This window comes from Convolutriloba macropyga, unplaced genomic scaffold (genome assembly GCF_964194025.1).
Source record: "Convolutriloba macropyga unplaced genomic scaffold, txConMacr16.3 SCAFFOLD_870, whole genome shotgun sequence".
NCBI classification, from domain to species: Eukaryota; Metazoa; Xenacoelomorpha; order Acoela; family Convolutidae; genus Convolutriloba; species Convolutriloba macropyga.
In genome coordinates this window covers 51,221-57,500 of record NW_027451604.1, presented here as the reverse complement: position 1 = coordinate 57,500, position 6,280 = coordinate 51,221, and the positions used below count along the sequence as shown (strand labels likewise).

Genomic DNA, 6,280 nt, shown 5'->3' with positions numbered 1-6,280 from the left:
AAACTTCTGCTCGATTCATTAACAAGATTTGCCAAAAGACGACAACTACACTACTCGGTAGCCGAGAATATAATATCAAGGCATTGAGTATGGTAACGCTCACTCCAGTTCCCCTTCAACAGTTTCACGTACTTTTCACTCTCTCTTCAGAGTGCTTTTCAACTTTCCCTCACGGTACTTGTTTACTATCGGTCTCGCTTTATAATTAGCTTTTGGAGAGACATATCTCCAGCTTCGAGTTGCACTTTCAAACAACTCTACTCATAGGAATGAGCCATTATGACTGGTATCGAAAATGACCTTTACAGGATTTTCACCTTCTTTGATGCTACTTTCCAGTAGACATCAGGACAAATTCACCAGTCTAGCATCAAACCATACCGGACACCGAGAAATGTTGCCATTTCTCTTCCCGATGAGCTTTTCCCTGTTCATTCGCCATTACTAAGGGATTCTCAGTTGATTTCTTTTCCTCCCCTTACTGATATGCTTAAGTTAAGGGGGTTCTCTCGCCCAATTCAGGTTATGTAGTTGATTGTCTCTTAATTGGTTCACTGACCAATATGAGACAGAAACCGATTCAGCAGTTTTGTTCGCTACTACTATCAAACACAGGTCGAAGTTTCCATTCAGTCATTAATTCCAACTTTCAAATGTTGTTGTTTCAGCTTTCGCTTACTAGAAGCAACATAATACTCGCTGCAATACAGACCTCGGGAAACCCTCACCGTGAATAAGGTTCACTCACATATTTCACTACATTTTGCGTGGGATTGGAGATGAGGCTACTCGTTCTTGCTCAGTACTAGGCTGAAAATTAACGAAACTTCGTTACAAACGTTCACATGTTGATGTTTCCGCTTTCGCGTACTCGAAACAACATAATACTAGTCTTTGTAATTTAGTTTCATAATTTCAACTGTTCTCATGCAGAATTTTTGCTCATTCTTATCCCAAATTTTGACCTGGCTACTAGTTACACTCCTTGTACTTATTGCAAAATGACCACAAATTTCAACAGCTTTCACATGTTGCTGTTTCGGCTTTCGCTTACTACAGTCAACATAATACTCGTTGCAAAATAAGTGCTCGGCATCTGCAATTTTCCAAAGACGAAGTTTCGCCAGTTCAATTTTCGCTCGCCAATTATGGCTACTAATTCACACGGTACTGAGCTCAACAACATTAAATTTGTTCAGCAAGACTTTCACATGTTGATGTTTTGGCTTTCGCCTACTAGAAGCAACATAATACTCGTCTTGTTAGCTCATTCAATGAGAATAGCTTTTCCCGTTGAGAATTTTTGCCTTCAATTGGCGTTGTAGTGAGTTTGGCTACTCAGATCACCAAATACTTGTGACAATTCGAACCAGAAATGTTTTCAATTTTCACATGCTGATGTTTCGGATTCAACCTACTAGAAGCAGCATAATACTTGTATTCAACAATTTCTGTATCAAATCCCAGTTTTCTCTGGTGCATCTTTGCCAAACTATTCCAAACTGCCTGAGTCTGAATACCAATTACAGGTACTAGTAAATGCACGTTACTAAGGACTATATAGTTCTAGGTTACTGTACACAACGACGTTCACATGTTGATGTTTCAGCTGCCGCTTACTAGAAACAACATAATACTTATCGTGCATACCTTTCCATAACTTGTCCTTTTCAGATGCATTAGTTTCCCTTTGTCTTGGCTTCTACAGTCAGACTGGCTACTAGTAACAGCACAGTACTAATCACATATCGTTCTACAGTTTGCAGACAACTTTCACATGTTGATGTTTCAGCTTTCGCCTACTAGAAACAACATAATACTCGCTGTATACATTTGTAGTTCTCTATGTAACTTTCATGTGAAGAAGTTTCGCCAGTCTTTTTGACTGTCTCAAATCTGAGTCATGCTTAGGCTACTAGTTGCTTCATAGTACTTATCGCCTCGAGATCATTGAACAAAACTTGATTTTCACATGTTGCTGTTTCAGCTTCCGCTTACTAGAAACAACATAATACTAGTCTCATTAAGTTCCGTCTCTTTGCAATTTTCTTATGAAGAAAATTCGCCATCACAATGACTCCAGCAGTTCTTGATCAAGGAATGCAATCATTGATCAGAATGCTATTATTTGAATCGGTTCTGCTTTAAGTGTTCCAATTTTATTGGAAGCACCAACAATAGAACATCAATGTGTTCAATCGAGAGTTATATAACCCTGAATCGGACGCAGTCAACAGCCGAAGCCGAGACCGCCTTTTGCGTTAGAGAGGTCGGTAAACAAATCTTGCGATTCATACCGAATTAACACATATAGCTGTGCTCCTCTTCGTAAAGCGAGCCAAGTGATCCCCTGTTGAAGGATGTATTTGGACCAATCTAGTAGCATTTGGTTTCCAACAAGCTCTCCCAAGTTAGCTTACTTATTGGGCTTTTCAACCAATTCGGTTGGCTACAAGCATCATCAAAGTACTAGCCACAGTTTGATCGCAAAATTCTACGACTTTCACATGTTGATGTTTCGGCTTGCGCTTAGCCTACTATAAGCAACATAATACTAGTCATATCATAGAGCGTGATCAGCTTGTGACGTTCTCATGATGAAGTTTCACCAACAGTGTCTCACTTCGAGCTTAAATCCAGCTACTAGTAACTACACAGTACTGACTGCAACGATAACTTTTATCTATACCTTTCACATGCTGCGCTTTCGGCCAGGGCCTACTAACGTCAACATAATACTCGATATAAACTTTTGTTCATGATGCAGCTTCCCCATGCAGAAGTTTCGCCTTCAAATGCTCTCTTGGCCATATGACGTAAGAAAAGGTTACTAGTAACATCACAGTACTAGCCACAGTTTGATTGCAAAATTCTACGACTTTCACATGTTGATGTTTCGGCTTGCGCTTAGCCTACTAGAAGCAACATAATACTAGTCATATCATAGAGCGTGATCAGCTTGTGACGTTCTCATGATGAAGTTTCACCAACAGTGTCTCATTTCGAGCTTAAATCCAGCTACTAGTAACTACACAGTACTGACTGCAACGCTAACTTTTATCTATACCTTTCACATGCTGCGCTTTCGGCCAGGGCCTACTAACGTCAACATAATACTCGATATAAACTTTTGTTCATGATGCAGCTTCCCCATGCAGAAGTTTCGCCTTCAAATGCTCTCTTGGCCATATGACGTAACACATGGTTACTAGTAACATCACAGTACTAGCCACAATTTGATCGCAAAATTCTACGACTTTCACATGTTGATGTTTCGGCTTGCGCTTAGCCTACTAGAAGCAACATAATACTAGTCATATCATGGAGCGTGATCAGCTTGTGACGTTCTCATGATGAAGTTTCACCAACAGTGTCTCATTTCGAGCTTAAATCCAGCTACTAGTAACTACACAGTACTGACTGCAACGATAACTTTTATCTATACCTTTCACATGCTGCGCTTTCGGCCAGGGCCTACTAATGTCAACATAATACTCGATATAAACTTTTGTTCATGATGCAGCTTCCCCATGCAGAAGTTTCGCCTTCAAATGCTCTCTTGGCCATATGACGTAACACAAGGTTACTAGTAACATCACAGTACTAGCCACAATTTGATCGCAAAATTCTACGACTTTCACATGTTGATGTTTCGGCTTGCGCTTAGCCTACTAGAAGCAACATAATACTAGTCATATCATAGAGCTTGATCAGCTTGTGACATTCTCATGATGAAGTTTCACCAACAGTGTCTCATTTTGAGCTTAAATCCAGCTACTAGTAACTACACAGTACTGACTGCAACAATAACTTTTATCTATACCTTTCACATGCTGCGTTTTCGGCCAAGGCCTACTAACGTCAACATAATACTCGATATAAAATTTTGATCATGATGCAGCTTTCCCATGCAGAAGTTTCGCCTTCAAATGCTCTCTTGGCCATATGACGGAACACCAGGTTACTAGTAACATCACAGTACTAGCCACAGTTTGATTGCAAAATTCTACGACTTTCACATGTTGATGTTTCGGCTTGCGCTTAGCCTACTAGAAGCAACATAATACTAGTCATATCATAGAGCGTGATCAGCTTGTGACGTTCTCATGATGAAGTTTCACCAATAGTGTTTCATTCGAATTGGTTCTGCTTTAAGCTCTCCAATTGTTTTGGATGAACCAGTTTTGCCCTTCGAAGCCACTTTTGTGAGCTTTTGTGGGTCTTTACCAAGAGGATATACCTCAAGGCCTCTTTCAATTCCTTTAAGTTCTTTCAACTCCTTTACAGTTTCTAGGTTCACATAGCTGCAAACCTTATTTCTAGTTTTAAGTCTGGCCAACTTGGGGAGAGTTGGTGCAGACCGTGACCAATTCTAGTAGGATGCCACAACAAGAATGTGATCAACTTAGCTTGTCGATGAACCTGCCCCACATTCAAACAACTCTATCGCCTTTTCCTCGTATAGTTATATGCGAGGGCCTCTCATAGAGAGCGCTGTTAGCAACCTTTTCCACATAGACGATAAAGTTGTGAGTGTTTTGCACATGGCTGTTGTCATCACCACGTGACGAGTCAACTCAGCTTGACTCTCTACACTCCGACAAGCTTTGCACATACGCCTTTAGTTCAGTATGTGTCTTTAATCTGACTCCGGTGCCTCAAGCCGGAAAAATTGTCAGATTATGATCATTATCGGTTAGTCATCCCGATGCAAGATCGTATCGTACTGTCTTTGTCTACCTCCAGATTCCGAAGAACAGGAGGAGACTCTCCCAGACCTACATATCTGGGAGAATGTTCAGAGGGCGAGAAGCTGTGGATTACTCTCCCCTAAGAACTGACTAAACTTTACCCTCGTCCAAGGTAAGTTTATTTTAGCTAGCCTTCTATGTAAAGGATCTGAGGCTAAGCTGTGTTTTTTCGAGCCTTTGGCTCGGAGCAAGTTCAGTGGGCGCCCCGAGTAGCTCAACTCTTTCCCACTGAACAGCGCAACGCTCTGTCACTCGCTGGGATTTTTGCGTGTCGGTTCTAACCACGCGACTTGTGGACCTTTTTAGGCCTTTCTCATTCACAAGTCTATAGCTGGGCTTCTATAACCCAGCTTCTGAGATCTAGATAGCTGCAGTTCTGCTAGGCTGCTTTTGCTAACTAGTCTCCCTTTAAGCAGTCCCTTGCCATGACTGCTGAACTATGTATCCACACAAGTAGTTTTTGAGCTCGATACATAATTCGAGATTGGTTGCCAAGCAATCTCTAGCGACAGAGCGTCATGCGCACTACAGACATGGCCTCTACCAGCAGCCATGCCCGAAGGAATCAATCACTGATCCTTCCGCAGGTTCCCCTACGGAAACCTTGTTACGACTTTTACTTCCTCTAGACAATTAAGCTCGATCCGCTTCATCCCGTTGCCGGAGACCGAAGTCCCAACAGTAGGAATTTGCAATTCTTGCTTAACTATCCAATCAGTAGTAGCGACGGGCGGTGTGTACAAAGGGCAGGGACGTAATCCCTATGAGTTGTTGACTCATAAGTACCAGGAATTCCTGGTTCACGTCTGCAAGTTACAACAGACGATCCCCTTGAAGCGCTGTACTTTTCTCTGATTGCCCAGTCCATTTCGGACCAAGGGCTGAGTACTCAATCTAAAAGTACACAGTGTAGCGCGCGTGCAGTCCAGAACATCTAAGGGCATCACAGACCTGTTATAGCCTCACTTCATCTGCGGTATTTAATTCCGCATAGTTCCTCTAAGAAGTGTTTGAATTCACAAATAGTGAATTTCATTATTTAGATGGAGAAGATCTCGTTCGTTATCGGAATTAACCAGACAGATCACTCCACTAACTAAGAACGGCCATGCACCACCGCCCATATAATCATGAAAGATATTCAATCTGTCAATCCTTAAGATGTCTGGACCGGGTGAGTTTTCCCGTGTTGAGTCAAATTAAGCCGCAGGCTCCACTCCTGGTGGTGCCCTTCCGTCAATTCCTTTAAGTTTCGATTTTGCAACCATACTTCCCCCGGAACCAATAAACTTTGGTTTCCCGGTTAATCTCTTGCCAAGTCAAGATCGACTTTGACAAATTGTAGGTTGGTATAGTTTATGGTCAGAATTACGAGGGTATCTAATCCTCTTCAATACTCTGACTTTCGTTCTTGATTAATGAAAACATTCTTGGCAAATGCTTTCGCAGTAGTTTGTCTTGCCACGATCCAAGAATTTCACCTCTAACGTAGCAATACAAATGCCCCCGTCTGTTCCTTTCAATCATTA

At 41.7% G+C, this 6,280-nt stretch overlaps 1 non-coding gene and 1 pseudogene across 1 annotated transcript in view; both read right to left on the bottom strand.

The window, feature by feature from the left end:
- Window positions 1-527, bottom strand: part of LOC142356838 (large subunit ribosomal RNA) — a 3,522-nt gene extending 2,995 nt beyond the window's left edge. The window contains exon 1 of the ribosomal RNA XR_012761501.1: window positions 1-527. This exon is cut by the window's left edge and continues 2,995 nt beyond it. This is a non-coding gene — a ribosomal RNA (large subunit ribosomal RNA).
- A 1,683-nt stretch (window positions 528-2,210) lies between these two features.
- On the bottom strand, window positions 2,211-2,362 carry LOC142356840 (5.8S ribosomal RNA; annotated as a pseudogene).
- Between the last annotated feature and the right edge of the window lie 3,918 nt (window positions 2,363-6,280).